The sequence below is a fragment of the Rhamphochromis longiceps genome, linkage group LG19 (assembly GCF_057381845.1).
Source record: "Rhamphochromis longiceps isolate RC_006_pf linkage group LG19, R_longiceps_female_GT1.1, whole genome shotgun sequence".
In the NCBI taxonomy this organism is placed as follows: Eukaryota; Metazoa; Chordata; class Actinopteri; order Cichliformes; family Cichlidae; genus Rhamphochromis; species Rhamphochromis longiceps.
In genome coordinates, this window is record NC_140575.1 from 9,735,955 (window position 1) to 9,752,066 (window position 16,112).

General features: G+C 39.5%; 1 long non-coding RNA gene across 1 annotated transcript; it reads right to left on the minus strand.

The window, feature by feature from the left end:
• Positions 1-698: 698 nt before the first annotated feature.
• On the minus strand, positions 699-3,314 carry LOC146646168 (uncharacterized). The gene is made up of 2 exons (XR_014908923.1): positions 1,940-3,314; positions 699-1,279 (listed from the first exon to the last, which is right to left on the minus strand). It is a non-coding gene; the product is annotated as an uncharacterized LOC146646168 (long non-coding RNA).
• Positions 3,315-16,112: the final 12,798 nt, after the last annotated feature.

Consider the following 16,112-nt stretch of genomic DNA (forward strand, 5'->3'; position numbering starts at 1 on the left):
CTAAATGAAATTCAGATGTTTTTTTAAGTATGGCTAATGTATTATTTGACTTCTAAGGCACGCACACACACACACACACACACACACACACACACACACACACAAGAACAACACAGAGAAGAAGAAGAGGGGGTCGTTTTACTACACATCATAAAAACGCAATCATTCATCTTCCAACTGTATCTTTCTGTTCTGTCTTTAGAATCATAGGTTGTTTACTGAGCCGTACTTTGGGAGTCATACTGTTGTGATACTGAGGAGAAAAGGGTAAGGTTTGATAGACTAAAACATTACACACACAAAACTTGAATAACCTAAAGAGTGTGTGAGACTGCTAGCTGTGTTGTTCAGCATTAAACTCATCTACAAATGTGTTAGTAAAGAGCGACTTGTACTTCTGTCCCATTAAGCAACGGTTTAACAAATTTCACTGCAAACTATAAAAGGAATCTGGATTTATATAGAACATAGTAGTGATGGATTAAGTGCAGGAAACACTAGTATAAGGTGTCTATTGAACAAATCTCCTTCAGCGTTCAAAATGACCAAAGTGAGGCCTACAGGTGTTTCTCTCGGTCGGTTGTGTTCAGGGAAAAAGCAGCTAAATACACTGAGACTGCTCCACATTGTTAGCGAGTTAACTCTGGATATCTGTAGGTTTTGTCAAACTTGGAGTGAACAAAAGCAGAAAAACAGTAAAAGATGCAGACAGTGAAAGTCTGGTTTATTTCATGAACACAATGAAACATTTTACAGTCCACAGAGCAAAGTAGCATACATGATAAATAGATACACATAACATGAGAAGTAAAACTCGTCGTCTTACCACATGTTATATTCTGTAAACTTAAAATAACCACAGAAATTAGAGTTTAGTGTTTTAAGTCATCTATTAAAAAACATGAGTCAACATTACTGAAGTGACGCTTTAACGATGCGTCTTATCACCGTGTTTATGATGATAAAACATGTTCTCTCGTTAGTAGTTGTCTGCGCTGTCACTTGTCATGAAAATGTCCAGAGCCAGGGTTCCTCTTTAATCACCATTGATCATTAATAGGGTCACAAAAGATTTGTCACATTATCCCCATAAACAAAATTGCTTTTATAGAAATCATTGTGATACAAATATTTAGATTCTTGATTCACAATGTGCACGAACTCAAAATCTTTAGAGGTTCATATTTATAAAGTATCGCAAATAATACATTTATACCATTGTATGAGCTACACTTCTTGTAAAAACTGATTGAAAAAAGCTCCTGTCGTGACCTTCCTTCTGTGAGGACACACACACACAGAGAGAGAGAGAGAGGGGGAAGATCATTAGGATTGGAGGCGTTTTTGGATTTTCACTTATTGTTGGCTTTACAGTCACATAAAATTCATTCCAATTTTTTTGCCTTTGCTTCAATTAAGGTGTTTCTTTAAATCTACAGCAGCTTCCTTTTCAAAAAGTTTACTGACATAGTAAGGAAGTAGCTAGGGAACTCAGTAAGTATGAGCAACAACAGCTTAGGGACTGTTTCTACAATAAAGAGGAATTCATCATCATCTGCAGTTCATCAAAAAAAGTGCCATTAAAAACAATTCAGCAGATCCTCAAAGTATGGATACAATCTGTTTTCAGCTGTAGAGGTACGCTTCACGTACTTATCAACATGCAGTTTAGAGGCTTGCATTAGAGTGCTTTGGTACTTGGGCCTCTTTTATTTAGCACGGTTATACCATTGTGTATTTAGCTATATAAATATGCTCAAGAGTCTATTGTATGTTTGTCATGCAATTAAAAATTCAAAAATATAATTTTTAAATCAGTAACTTTGCAAATTTAGAGGAAATGTTTTTGGATATCAAATGTGTCACATTTTCAACAGGGTTTGAATAATCAGCGTTAACACAGAGACATTTATGCGCTGGGTATAACAGACATCCTTACCTTGGAGCAGAGAAACACGGTGTATTGTTGCTTTTCTCTATTGTATAAGCAGCGCCCGACTGTCAGAAACGCTCTGTGTGGGTAGCAAAGTCGGATCCAACGCACATCCAGGAATCCGTGTGAAAGAAAGGTCTCGCTGCAGCTAGGCTCTCAGGATAGTCAGGCTTTTATTTATATTTGCATTCTGGTGCGTTAAAGCAGCCTCTGTGTCCCGCTTGGATCCTCATTCCGAAAATTCAGATATTTAAATAAAATGGTGAATTGGCTAGTGATGAGGAGCCACTTAGATCTGTAAAATGAGGTTTGATTAAATTAAACTCTTATGAACAGCTATGAACTCTACCTCTCTGCTGATGTGTTCCAAACAAGCAATGTTTTCTACACGTCCAAACTGTGTGCTAACTACCTCACACCGCTGTGTCTGGGATCCGAAAAAATAAAAAGTTAAAACGCTATACCTTGGGGGGAATTGTGAAGTGCTGAGGAAACTACTGTGTGTCTGATGGGGTGTTTTTATATAGGTGGACTTGGTTTCAGTTGGCCTCTGACATGATAAGATAAAATAAAGGAAACTGATTGTAATGGAACTACAGTGCTGGGATGCTCTTGATAAGGGAGCCTCTTTTATTGTTTTATGACTTGTTTTGCTGACTGTTGAGGGCCTAACTGTAACCAACTCTGTCTAACTGTTGCAGAGTTAAGAATCTGTAGTTTTTAGAAGTAACACAAGAAAAGTTTATTTCTAAAGGAATACCTGTTGTTTGTGGTGCTCTATTTAAAACTATTAGTGTCATGAACCGAAGTTCAGCGCACAAGCTGGACCCAGAAGCAGAGCCAACACACACAGGAGTACGAGAAAATAAACTTTATTTTAACTGAAGGTGTCCCGGGAGGGTAGAAGGAAAACACGCGTGAAACTCGAGAAACCAAGGGACCGGGAGATGAGTCGCGCAGGAACGCCGAAAACGGGACTGTGGGAGGCTGCAACAGAAAAAGGACAAGAATTATTGGGGCGCGGGGAAATAGCAGCATACGTGGGGGAAGAGTATGAGTCTTACGGTGACAGCGGGGCCGTGGGAGCCGGAGGGAGGGGTGAGGGTCCGCGCTAAATTTGCAAAGTTACTGATTTAAAAATTATATTTTTGAATTTTTAATTGCATGACAAACATACAATAGACTCTTGAGCATATTTATATAGCTAAATACACAATGGTATAACCGTGCTAAATAAAAGAGGCCCAAGTACCAAAGCACTCTAATGCAAGCCTCTAAACTGCATGTTGATAAGTACGTGAAGCGTACCTCTACAGCTGAAAACAGATTGTATCCATACTTTGAGGATCTGCTGAATTGTTTTTAATGGCACTTTTTTTGATGAACTGCAGATGATGATGAATTCCTCTTTATTGTAGAAACAGTCCCTAAGCTGTTGTTGCTCATACTTACTGAGTTCCCTAGCTACTTCCTTACTATGTCAGTAAACTTTTTGAAAAGGAAGCTGCTGTAGATTTAAAGAAACACCTTAATTGAAGCAAAGGCAAAAAAATTGGAATGAATTTTATGTGACTGTAAAGCCAACAATAAGTGAAAATCCAAAAACGCCTCCAATCCTAATGATCTTCCCCCTCTCTCTCTCTCTCTGTGTGTGTGTGTCCTCACAGAAGGAAGGTCACGACAGGAGCTTTTTTCAATCAGTTTTTACAAGAAGTGTAGCTCATACAATGGTATAAATGTATTATTTGCGATACTTTATAAATATGAACCTCTAAAGATTTTGAGTTCGTGCACATTGTGAATCAAGAATCTAAATATTTGTATCACAATGATTTCTATAAAAGCAATTTTGTTTATGGGGATAATGTGACAAATCTTTTGTGACCCTATTAATGATCAATGGTGATTAAAGAGGAACCCTGGCTCTGGACATTTTCATGACAAGTGACAGCGCAGACAACTACTAACGAGAGAACATGTTTTATCATCATAAACACGGTGATAAGACGCATCGTTAAAGCGTCACTTCAGTAATGTTGACTCATGTTTTTTAATAGATGACTTAAAACACTAAACTCTAATTTCTGTGGTTATTTTAAGTTTACAGAATATAACATGTGGTAAGACGACGAGTTTTACTTCTCATGTTATGTGTATCTATTTATCATGTATGCTACTTTGCTCTGTGGACTGTAAAATGTTTCATTGTGTTCATGAAATAAACCAGACTTTCACTGTCTGCATCTTTTACTGTTTTTCTGCTTTTGTTCACTCCAAGTTTGACAAAACCTACAGATATCCAGAGTTAACTCGCTAACAATGTGGAGCAGTCTCAGTGTATTTAGCTGCTTTTTCCCTGAACACAACCGACCGAGAGAAACACCTGTAGGCCTCACTTTGGTCATTTTGAACGCTGAAGGAGATTTGTTCAATAGACACCTTATACTAGTGTTTCCTGCACTTAATCCATCACTACTATGTTCTATATAAATCCAGATTCCTTTTATAGTTTGCAGTGAAATTTGTTAAACCGTTGCTTAATGGGACAGAAGTACAAGTCGCTCTTTACTAACACATTTGTAGATGAGTTTAATGCTGAACAACACAGCTAGCAGTCTCACACACTCTTTAGGTTATTCAAGTTTTGTGTGTGTAATGTTTTAGTCTATCAAACCTTACCCTTTTCTCCTCAGTATCACAACAGTATGACTCCCAAAGTACGGCTCAGTAAACAACCTATGATTCTAAAGACAGAACAGAAAGATACAGTTGGAAGATGAATGATTGCGTTTTTATGATGTGTAGTAAAACGACCCCCTCTTCTTCTTCTCTGTGTTGTTCTTGTGTGTGTGTGTGTGTGTGTGTGTGTGTGTGTGTGTGTGCGTGCCTTAGAAGTCAAATAATACATTAGCCATACTTAAAAAAACATCTGAATTTCATTTAGAACTGAGATTCTAAGTTGTAAGGAGGAATCTTATGCACAGCCAGAAACATGTTTCCCCACTTTCACAATGCTGAGGTGCCAAATCCACAACCCCCAACAAATGGTTTATTACACGCAGGTGTGAAGGGCAAGCTTTACTTACACAGCCTCACACACAGTAGATTTTTAAAGTTTTTTTGGGTACAGTGGTTTAGCCACAGATGCAACATCCACTTTTGATAAAGATCACTCCACCTGTTTATTTCTTAAGAAATTAAGCATCTTTATTAAGCTCTTATTTATACATGTCTACACATTAATAGACACCGTGTGCTCTGAGACATTATAGTCTTCTACTTCTGCTTCCATCGGTTTGCATTTTAAACTCCCAGCCTTTCAGGTTGTTATGAACGGCTTATATTTCTAACATTTTGTGATGTAAAAGTGAACCATGTTTGTTTGTTTTTTTAATTTTCTGTTTGATGGAAGGACTTAAGACACGAGTTATTTAAACAATTCTAAATGACCGTGTGATGGCCATAGTACTTTATGTGGGCCAAATGTGTTAAGGATAATGTTTATCAATGTAAAATTGCAAAGAACCTTTGAATAGATTATAACATTTTGTAAACAGTTACCTCAGAAGCTGTACTGGTAGATCTATGTATGTAAGGTAAAACTTTCCACAGTACTTCCACTTAAGTAGCTAAACACATAAAGTCACCCTTACCAATAATCCACTGCTCCTTGAAAAAAAGTAGCACAAACAGACGACTGACTGAGCAATGATAAGTAGAGCTACCCGAGGCCGAGACTCAAGCAGAAGAAAATTAAAAGTTGTTGTTTTTGTGGCTCGAAAAATTAAAGAAAGTATGTTTAATAATTCAACAAGACCCGCACCTTCAACACATGTACATTCAAATTTTGGAACAGGCTCAACATTGCTGCTGTTCAATAGTTTTTATCCGTTTGAAAAAGTCATTTTACGGCTTTAATGTTTCCAGCTGATAAGGAGAATGAGTGCGTTTCAAATGTGCGTCCAAAGGCTTTAAACATCTGCTTTGTCTGTGACGACAGTATCAAACTACAGAGCATTGTTTTTACTAAAATTCAACATTTTCCGATGAAAATTTGGCTACTTTTTTTTTCTTTACTGTAACACCCACCTCAATGCCATTTTTAGGATATTCTTGGTGATCACATTTTTTCATATTTATGCTTTTGGCACTGAGGGTATCTAATACGCATGTTGTCACTGTGTTTGTACTACCAGCTGTGAGGGCTCTGCTTTTGCTTTGAGCAGTCTGTTTTTATTTTGTCTCGTGAGTGTGTGTGTGTTTTTCAAACGAGATCCTCGTCAGTTTGATTTTGTTACCACAAACTTTGTGTGAAGTTCACAACAGAGGTAAAGAGATTTAAACACCCCAGTTTAAGGAGGCAGGCAGGGGTTGAACCAGCTGCACAGGGCTGGTGAAGCAGAGAGTGTCGGGGGGAGATGTGCAACAGAAGCAGAGGGAACATTTTACAAGATGATAAATGGCAGATTTAGATGATTAAGGATTTGTTGACAAGATTAAAAGACACGTCCGTCAGAGTTCAACAACATTACAGTTTGATTAAATAAAAAAGTTTTTAAACTACACAAGGTTCATTTTCTCCTCTGATAGTAATCATATTAAACATGTCAAGAAAGAAAGAGTATAAAGAAAAATAGTAAATGTGTGTCTAATTAAACTCTTCCTGTGAGCCTTACAACATCCTTTAATATGTTTGGTGTTACAAACTTGAAGAAGCACGGAAAAGATCATCAGACATTAATCTAATCAGTTTGCAGCCTTCATTCGTATTGAAAAGTTGAAATCTTCCCTGCTAGACCCAAGTGCAGCGTTTAACACCGTCGGCCAGAACATTTTATTACAGCTATTATTAAATGGAGAGTCCTCTTCACACACTGAGGTTAATTATGAAGCTCCACAGGCTTCTGTGCAAAGACCAGTTCTGTTTACATTATACGTGCTTTAGAAGACATAGCATACCACAGGTCAGCTCAGCAACATTTCGACTTTGGCTTGTTTTTTCTGGTTAACGTTAATTACGTAATTTAGAATTAAAGTTTAGTGTTTTTAGCATTTAGGATGGCCGTGGCGAGTAACTCGAGTGCTGTAAACATTTCATGAAACCTCATCAAAAGTTATCTGAGTTGGAAGGGTGGCTGTTAATAAGCCATTCTTAAGGAAGGAGAACAGAGAAAAATAAGGCTGAGGTGTGCCAAATTACACAAGAAATTGACTGGAAAAAGAAATCAGCTGTAATATGTCTTATGGAGTAATGAATCCAAATTTGAAATATGCATGGAAGAGGTCCGAAGAGAGATACAACAGTGAATGTCTATAGCCGTCTTTAACACAGCGTGGATACTCTACCGTGCTTTGAGGCTGGATTTCAGCCAGTGTTGTTGGAGCTCTTATCCAAATTAATCAAATTATGAATGTAGAAAAGTTCCACCAGATTTTGATCGACCATGTAATACCACGTAGTGTCTGATTGGCTTCAACTTCATTTTTCAGTACGACAATGATCGCAAACATACTGCCAATGTAGTCAAAGTATGCCTGGATGAAACAACGCATCAGTCATGGATTGATCTCTCCAGGGTTCGAACCTCAAGATAATCGAAGCAGTGTGGGATCATCTTGACAGAAAACAAAACAAAAGGCAGCCAGCATCCAAAGAAGAGTCTCGGATGTCTTTCAAGAAGCCTGCAGAACTAAGAAATTACAAGAAAGCTTACCTATTAGAGTTTAAGCTGTGTTGAAGAATGAAAGGCAGCTTTAACTGGACAAAAGGGGAAAAAAATCCCACATTGACAGCTAACTCAAGAGACAAAAAGCATTAGAACTCAAGTCATTACCTTACTTAAGGATAAATAAGTTAATTAATTACATTAATGCATAAGCAGAAAATAACCTACAGTAACTGCTTTGCGATATGGAAGTGCAAAAGACAACTGAAAGGGAGGATAGTTTCTATATATGTGGTTTCTATTAAGGGACAGAGGAACGATAAGAAATCAAGGACAAGGAGTGTGGTGTAGATAAGTGAGGAAATCCGATCATTACTACAAATTTAGTTGAAATTTAAATATTTTAACTATGGTGCCTCCTGTGAGGGCTGTCTGTTTTCCACATTCTGCAACGGTAAAATACGACTTAGAGGCGGATATTTGTTTTACTTTATGGGCAACAGTTGTTCTTGCTGTTGACAAAACTCGCCTCATGGTTGACTCTGAGAAAAAAAAACTCTTTCCCACAGAGGGGGGTGCTTTAATAAACTTATTCGAATATGAGCTTTTCTCCACTAAGACTTGTTTTATGGGGAGATGTACGAAATTATTTACCGGGTTACAAGCAATGATAATATCGGATGTTGACTCCTCAGCGTCATCATTTTCTATCTATTGAGAAAACTTATTGTTAAAGTATTGAAGAAAAAAACTATTCTGCCGTCTCACTCCTCCTTGACCCGCGGGGTGTGTGTGTGTGTGTGTGTGTGTGTGTGTGTGTGTGTGTGTGTGTGTGTGTGTGTGTGTGTGTGTGTGTGTGTGTGTGTGTGTGTGTGTGAAACAAGATCGCCTGTCGCGTCAATTATGGTTTGTTTTTTCAGTCTCTTGTAAAAAGGACTCTCAAAAGGAAAAGTAGTATTCAATTTTTTACACATAGGCAGCCTGTAGGTTACAAGCGGATAGAAAGTTCTTCTTTTCATCACAAGCTATGGCGTATCTTAAAGGTTTTTTTTTTTACTGCGTCTGTATTATAGGAAAATAAAATACTATTGAAATCTCTACAGGAAGTCACTCTTTATTTCCATTACAAACGCCGGTGCAGCTTAAGAAAGTAAAATTACATCCGCTCTGTCTCTCTATACATCACAGAATCATCTGCTGCATCACCGCTGTGCTTAGGGAACATGACGCAACAGGTCTGAAAATGACTAGACACTTCCGGAGTATTTCCGGTAGGGTCATAAGGTCCGGATCGAGATTGAATATGTCATATTCAAAGCCTTCTTCTTTGGGAGAGCAGATCTCATCGGACACAGGAACGCTGCGGGGCTGCAGAAGGAAATCCATCTTGTGTGTGAGACTTAGAAATTGTGACGGGGCTCCACCTCTCTGGTTTTTATTCTCCTCCCTCGCTGCAGTCCCTCCCACTAAAAACTTTTTTTCCCAACAACAGATGGCGCTCTTCCGGGGGTTCACCCCTCCTTTTTCAGGATGCGATTCGACACGGTTAGCAACAGATGGCGCGCTTCCGGGGTTCGCCCCCCTTTCTCAGGATATAATTCGTCACGCGGGGGGTTTCCCACCCCCCCCCCCCCCTTCTCCGGATACGATTCGTCACGCTCATTACACGCTTCCGGGGAGGGAGGGGCGGGAGGTCAAAAGGTCGTGATTAGGGCCATCAATCACTTCGGATCAAATTTTGTCATAAGCTGTATGGGATTAACTCTCTCACATCACAAGCAGTCCCAAGTTTCCGCAAAGTAATGGAGAAGCAGAACGTGCTGTGCAGACTGTAAAAAATCTTCTGAAAAAAGCAGCTGATCCTTATCTAGCTCTTCTTGCCTATAGAGCTACACCACTGCAGTCCGGATACAGCCCTGCAGAGCTTTTAATGGGCAGACGTCTGCGAACCACACTGCCGATGCTTCCATCGCAGCTGGAGCCCACACTGCCGGACAACGCACTGCTCGCTCGAAAGGAAAGGGAGAAGAGGATGATGGACATGGCAAACTTCAACAGGCGCCACCGCGCAAAACCTTTATGCAGCCTGTCCCCAGGAGAGCAAGTTTGGGTGACTGATGTCAAAACTACAGGCACTGTTATCCAAAATCACTCTACACCCCGATCATACACAGTGGAGTTACCACAAGGGACTGTGAGGCGTAATCGTGTGCATTTGATTCCTTTAAGTTCACCTGTGCATGAACCTGCTAATGTGCCTGTGTTGCAGAAGCCTCAAACACCCAGTGTGATCCCTGCTACACCTGTTAACACTGATGTGGTCAGAACCAAGTCAGGGAGGCCAATAGTTAAACCTAAAAAGTTAGATCTGTAAGAAAAAAAAAAAGGTTGTTGTTATGTAACTGTGTTATAAGGGTTTTGTAGAGCACAGTAAAATAAAGCTAAAAAGAGTTGTTAAGAAAAGAAAAGAACAAGAAAACAAAAACAAAAGGTTAAAAATGTAATGCAGATTGTTTGCCAGATGTTCTTGTATGGCTTTGAAAAAGAGAAGTTCTGTCCTGAGAAAAGGAATATTCTGTTTTTGTTTAAAAGGGGAGATGTGGTGTATTCATAATTGTCTCTGGTACATTTGTTGTATGGGCAGTATGTGTTCACTGTTTGATTGTGTAATTACGTGTTACGCACTGGCAATGCATGCCGGTAGATGGTAATACAGGAAGTAAAAGAGATGGTCTTACCGCACACAGTGGTCCCGCGTACTTATTCAGATTCAGAGTAAGAATCACACAACGCCCATTATCAGAAATTGTGCTTGTGTCATGGGCCCTGAGTTCCTGCTGCTTCAAGAGAACATCCAGTGTCCAACAAGAGTGTATAGGAAGTTCCCAGGTGATGACAGATGTTAATACCATTAACTATTGACAGCCCTTCACATTCTCCAGGCCTAAATCGAACTGAGAACCTTTGGGATGTGTCAGTGAATCTGAAGCCATCAAATAGCACTTGTCCAGGAGCTTACTGATGTCTTGACCCAGGTCTGGAAGGAAATTCCTTGACCCGATCTACCATCTTATCAGGAGTGACACTGTCAGGAGTGAACATGGCCTGTGATTTCAAATTTCAAACCCTCAAGCCGTTTGTGATTTTTGTTTCCATTGACCATATTGCTCTCAACAAATTACAAAATGTATACCATTAAAGGATTTCAACTTGGATATTTCATTCATTAAAAGCCAATTTGTGATTGAAGCACTCCCTTATTTCACTGAGTGAATTTGCTTCATAGATGTCCTGATATATTCAGTTAAAATCAAAGAGGAAAGGTGAATTGTATGTGGCTGTATTTCTAAAACATAAACATAATACAGACAGCTTTTTTCTGATCTGAATGAAGAAAAGTGCATCATGAGGAGCAGGGAGGAGACATAGGGGAGTATTAATGTGATAAAGGGGCATGACCCATTAAAAAAAACTCCAGGCCCGACTATGACACAGTGACACGCACTCTCACTGTAATTTTACCATAAAGGAGTCAACCATTCCCCGGATGTAAATTTATTGGGGAGGCTGTAACATTTTATAGCCGGTACTCTGTAGTGGATGTGACCACATTTGTTCAGAGCTGTTGAAATTATGATCCCAGACATACTGCTGAGGAGCTTCCAGCCTCGCTGAAATTATTTTCATTACTGCTGAAAATTGCAATTAATGGCTAATTGCAAGCTGTAAAGCAGCAGAAGGTTTTCTGCGTGATAAAGAAACGAGTGTGTTTTTGCTACAATTCTTGGAACTTATTAGGAGTTTATACGGAGCCGTGCGTGCACAGCCTGTCGCTGTGATTTTAAGAGAAAAGCGAAAAGTAAGTGAAAGTATCTCTATCTGTGATTTAAACAGTGGTGACAAATATTAAGAGCGTCTCCCGTGCAGAAACAGATGGCATCCAGTTTGCTATATAATCCCCTCTGAGTCACTATCAGAGCATCCGGAGCATGTGGCCTTTATCAGTCTAGACTACTTTATCGCTTAGCTTATTTACAGATCAACAAATCAATTTGGTGTGAAAAACAAAAAAGAACACAAACAGAAAGCAGAAAAATTAACGCCATAAAAGTCCCCGTTTTCATTTCTTGGTGTGAAGTTATTTACTCGACTTGTTTCCCCGCAGACCCACGCGCTGCCTTTTCATTGGTAATGAGCAAAAACAGAAATCCTACAGAGGCATCCCGCAGCAGAGGGAGCTTAATTAAGAAATAATTGACTTATATTTTCAATTAATGGGGTTGTTTGAAGTCTGCCTCTGACAAACCGTACCTTTAGAAAGCAGGCACCTTGCGCGCATGTTGGTTGAAATGCGGAAAAGATGTTTTTTCAGAGACTGGGGAGAAAAAAGCTATGAAATAAAGGGCTTGAAATTGGAAATCTAACGCGATTTGAGATGCTAAGAGAGAACGTCTCACTTGTGATGCCCGATAGACTGGATGAGAGAGAATGCGATACTCCCTCTGCATATGTGTGTTTTTAAAGATGATTCCAGGTATAAGTTACAGAATTATGGGGAAAAAAATCATCATGACAAATTTATGTTTATTACATTCCAGCCATTAATTCAAGCTTGGCATGTGCGCACCCACGCACTCCACAAACATGTAATCTCCCTCCTACGGATTCTGCGGAGAAAGCAGAAATTTACAGATCACGCAGATCTGTTGTGACATCTAATATGAGTGGCGTTTAGCTGTTAGCACTGAGCATTCCTCCACCTCCACTCCAATAGAAACTCCACTTAGCTGTGGCCCAGGAGCAGAGGAACGTTTGAAATTCTAGCGATGTACGCGTGAAAGGGAATAGAAATGATGCCTAATGTATATGAATGGAAGCCATGGCGTTCAGGTATTTCACACTGCATGCCCTGACAGAGGCTAAAGTGAATAAGTCGTCAACTCGCATTGAAATTCATATTGTATCTCTGGCTGGGGCTGAGCCCATTTTCTCCACTGCGCTCTCGCCATGAGCCATACAATAGTCAGGGAGACATCTAATGAGGCAGGAGAAAAAATATTAAGAGCAAAATCCTTAAACTCAGGAGTTGGCATACTCAATGACCACACTCTAAATGCAATGAGAAAATCTTTTTTTTGGTTTTTTTTGTTAGGAGCTTGAGGCCGGTGGGAGGGAGAGAACAAAAAGCGGGGAGAAGAAAAGATTGAGTGAGTGACTGAGATGGGCTGTGACAATGTCAGCTTTGGTCTGGTCAGCCCGCACAGATGATGAGTGAATATGAGGGAAGCTGGAAGAAGAAAGGCAGGAGGGGAGAGCCGGAGCACAAAACCAGAGCAGGAGGGAGCTGCCAAGTGGATAAGAATATTGTAAAAAGAGTGAAAATCTGTGTAGGACAGCCACTCTGCTCGCTACTACAGAGTATCAGGTGCTCTGGGAAACACCTTCTTTCTTGACTTGGTGGGTCAGCAGTGCAGTCCAGCTCGTGTACAAAGCAGATACCCAGATTTTGCCTTTGATCCACTGGCTCTGCTGCTTCATGCAGCTTGACCTTTGGGTCTTCTTTAACCTTGCCCCACTCACCATCTGCTTGCCATTCTCAGAACCGGGTTTTGTTAGCTATGAGAATTTTCTGTACTTCAGTTAATGGCCTTCAATTTATTCCCTCTGTAAGTGCTATTGAAGCCAGAGAGTGTTGAAGTTTTCATTTCAGCAACACATTAAAGCAGCCGGCTCGCGCCTTGTGCTAATCAGGGAGCTATCACCTGCAGTGTTTAGCCGGAGTTCTTGGGCTTTTGGTAGCACTCAGTAGAAAAACCTCTTCATGACCTTCCTCCATTTAAACTTTGACCTGAGAGCGCCCTCCTTTCAAAGTCAAGACAACCTGCGCATGCTCATTTTGTGGCATCATTGCATTTTCTGTCCCTGGGATTTTTTTTTGTGCAATTATGCTGAGCGTCTCCTTCGCCCTTCTGACTTCCACGTGTTTATTTGTACACTCTGCTGCGTAACATGTCCTTTTTAAGAGTCCCTGTTTTTAAACCGAGCTGTGCTGTAATTAAATGTAGCTAGGCCATTACAATCACAGGCTTTGAAAGCACAACATACATGCTAAAATATCTGCAGCAGATACTGTAAATTTAATCTCCACTTGACACCAAGTCATGCATTTTATCAAACAGCTGCTTGTTGGCAAAGATCAACTTCTGATTTTCCGAGCTTCCCTAATTAGACGTAATCACAAACAGGATCCACACACATGAAAACAATTTGAGCGCCTGCTTGTTTTGATGTCTATCATATTGTTTTAAATGGTTTCAAATAAGTAGAATTTGTGATTTTATGGCCGGTTCTGCTATTACTGTTTGTCTTCCATTAGAAGAAACACAGGGAGCAGCTGCTTGGATCGTCTTTGGCTACATACTGCCCCCTAGTGGTGAGGCGCTGCATTGTCAGTCCTTATGCTGCACCTGGTTGTTTAACACAACTTTTTAAAGATGCCAAGTAACTGGATGGAGGCCAGCCTCCACATTTGAATCAACTAAATGTTTTGTTGGGAGATTATAAAATGAAGTAAACTAAATTTGCTAAACAATTTAAAGAACTCAGAAACTACCTGAAGTTAAGTTTGAATACAATTACAGACAGTTAAGAACACTTTGAATGAGTTTTATGATTTTAACACACAAAGTCTGAATTCTTCTTCCTCAAAAGAACCAGACTCAACAAACATGCTAATGTTTTTCATTTAAGATGTAAATGCTATTAAAAAAAAAAAACAACTAACAATTGTTGAAAAGTTTTCCATTTCAAAAATAAAAATATGCCACTGGAAACCCACTAGCTGCTCCACAGATAAAACCAAATGCGTCATGCATCTGCGCCTCCTTGTGAGTGCATGGCATGGCAGTAGCGCCCAATCATACTGATTGTTAATAAAACATGAGTGAATGTACAAGTTTTGCTTTTAGTATGCATGCCCTGAAAAACACATTTGTAGCAATATTAATTTGCACAACACTGACGTTCAGTTGTGCCACCCATGCAAGAGCTGCATTCAAGGATTTGTGATAACTGCTAATGAGCCTTTTATATCACTGTGGAGAAATTGTGGCCCACTCTTCTCTGCAGAATTGTTTTAATTCAGTCACACTAAAATGTTTCAAGCATGAACAGCCTGTTTATGGTCTTGCCGGAGCATCTCAACCGGAATTAAGTCCAGACTTTGACTCGGTCACTCAAAGACGTCAAGTTTGACTTTTTGAGACTTTCAGAGGAGGACTTGCTGTTGTGTTTTGGATCATTGTCCTACTGCATAACCCAAGTGCCCTTAAGCTTCAGGGCTTGAGTTGATATCCAGATATTCTTTTTCATGATTTTCTGGTAGCGAGCACAATTCATGGTTTCATCAATTACAGCAACTCGTCCAGGGCCTGAAGCAGCAAAGCAGACCGAGACCACCATGCTTGACTGGTGGTATGAAGTTCAACTGACTTTCATCAGTCCACAGAATATTTTCCCAAAGATTTCAGTGATCATCGAGATGTTTTTCTTTTCTTTTTGTGGGGCCAGTAGTGGATTTGGGCTTGGACCTCTTCCCATGGACACAATTTCTTATTGTTGAATCATGAGCTCTGACCTTAACTCTGGCAAGTGGAGGTCTTTAGATGTTGTTCTAAGTTCTTCTTTCTGGGTGAGTCATTCATCACTCTTAGAGTAATTTCAGTAAGATGGCCACTCCTTTCAAAGGTTCTCAATTGGGCTTCACTGGAGTCCCAAAGCCTTAGAAATGGTTTTAGAATCCTTTCCAGCCGGTAACATGTCAATGACTTTGTTTTGTCAGTTGTTTCTTTAGATCATGGCATGGTGTGTTGCTTTATGAGCCTGCTTCACTTTGTGACAAGGTTCTATTAAAGTCATTTCTTGATTCAGCAGGTCTGACAGTGGTCAGGCCTGGGTGTGACTAGTGAAACTGAACTGAGCTTTCCAAAAATTCTGGTTATTTATCTTTCCTAATATGTTTTTTAAATTATCTGAAATATGTTAGTGTGATAAGTGTTATACATTTTCACTCAAACTCAAATTTTGGGTCATAGTTTTTGTTGATACTGCAATATTCCTGAAACAATCATTTTATCCACAGATTTGATCATTTGATCATGAACACAACAAAAACAAAAATAAACTTTATTATTCTGATGCATTTCCTGTTGTTGTTGACTTGTGAACAATCAGCAGAAATTACAATTTTCACTAGACTAGCACCAGACTAACAAGAAGAATTTCTGTTTTTAAAGGTAGAAATGCATGAAATTAAAGCTAGAATTATTGTAATTAGTCGAACAAGAAGATGCCAGAACTTAGTGCTCAGCCCGTGAATATTAGTAAAGTCAATAAAAACGCTCAAAAGTAGAGAAAAAATCAAAAAATGTATTGAATTGAAATCAGTTGATATTTTAAGTTTAATGGCCTTTTTCTTTCTTACAGTGTGCATGTCAAAAGATGTCTCCTACTTA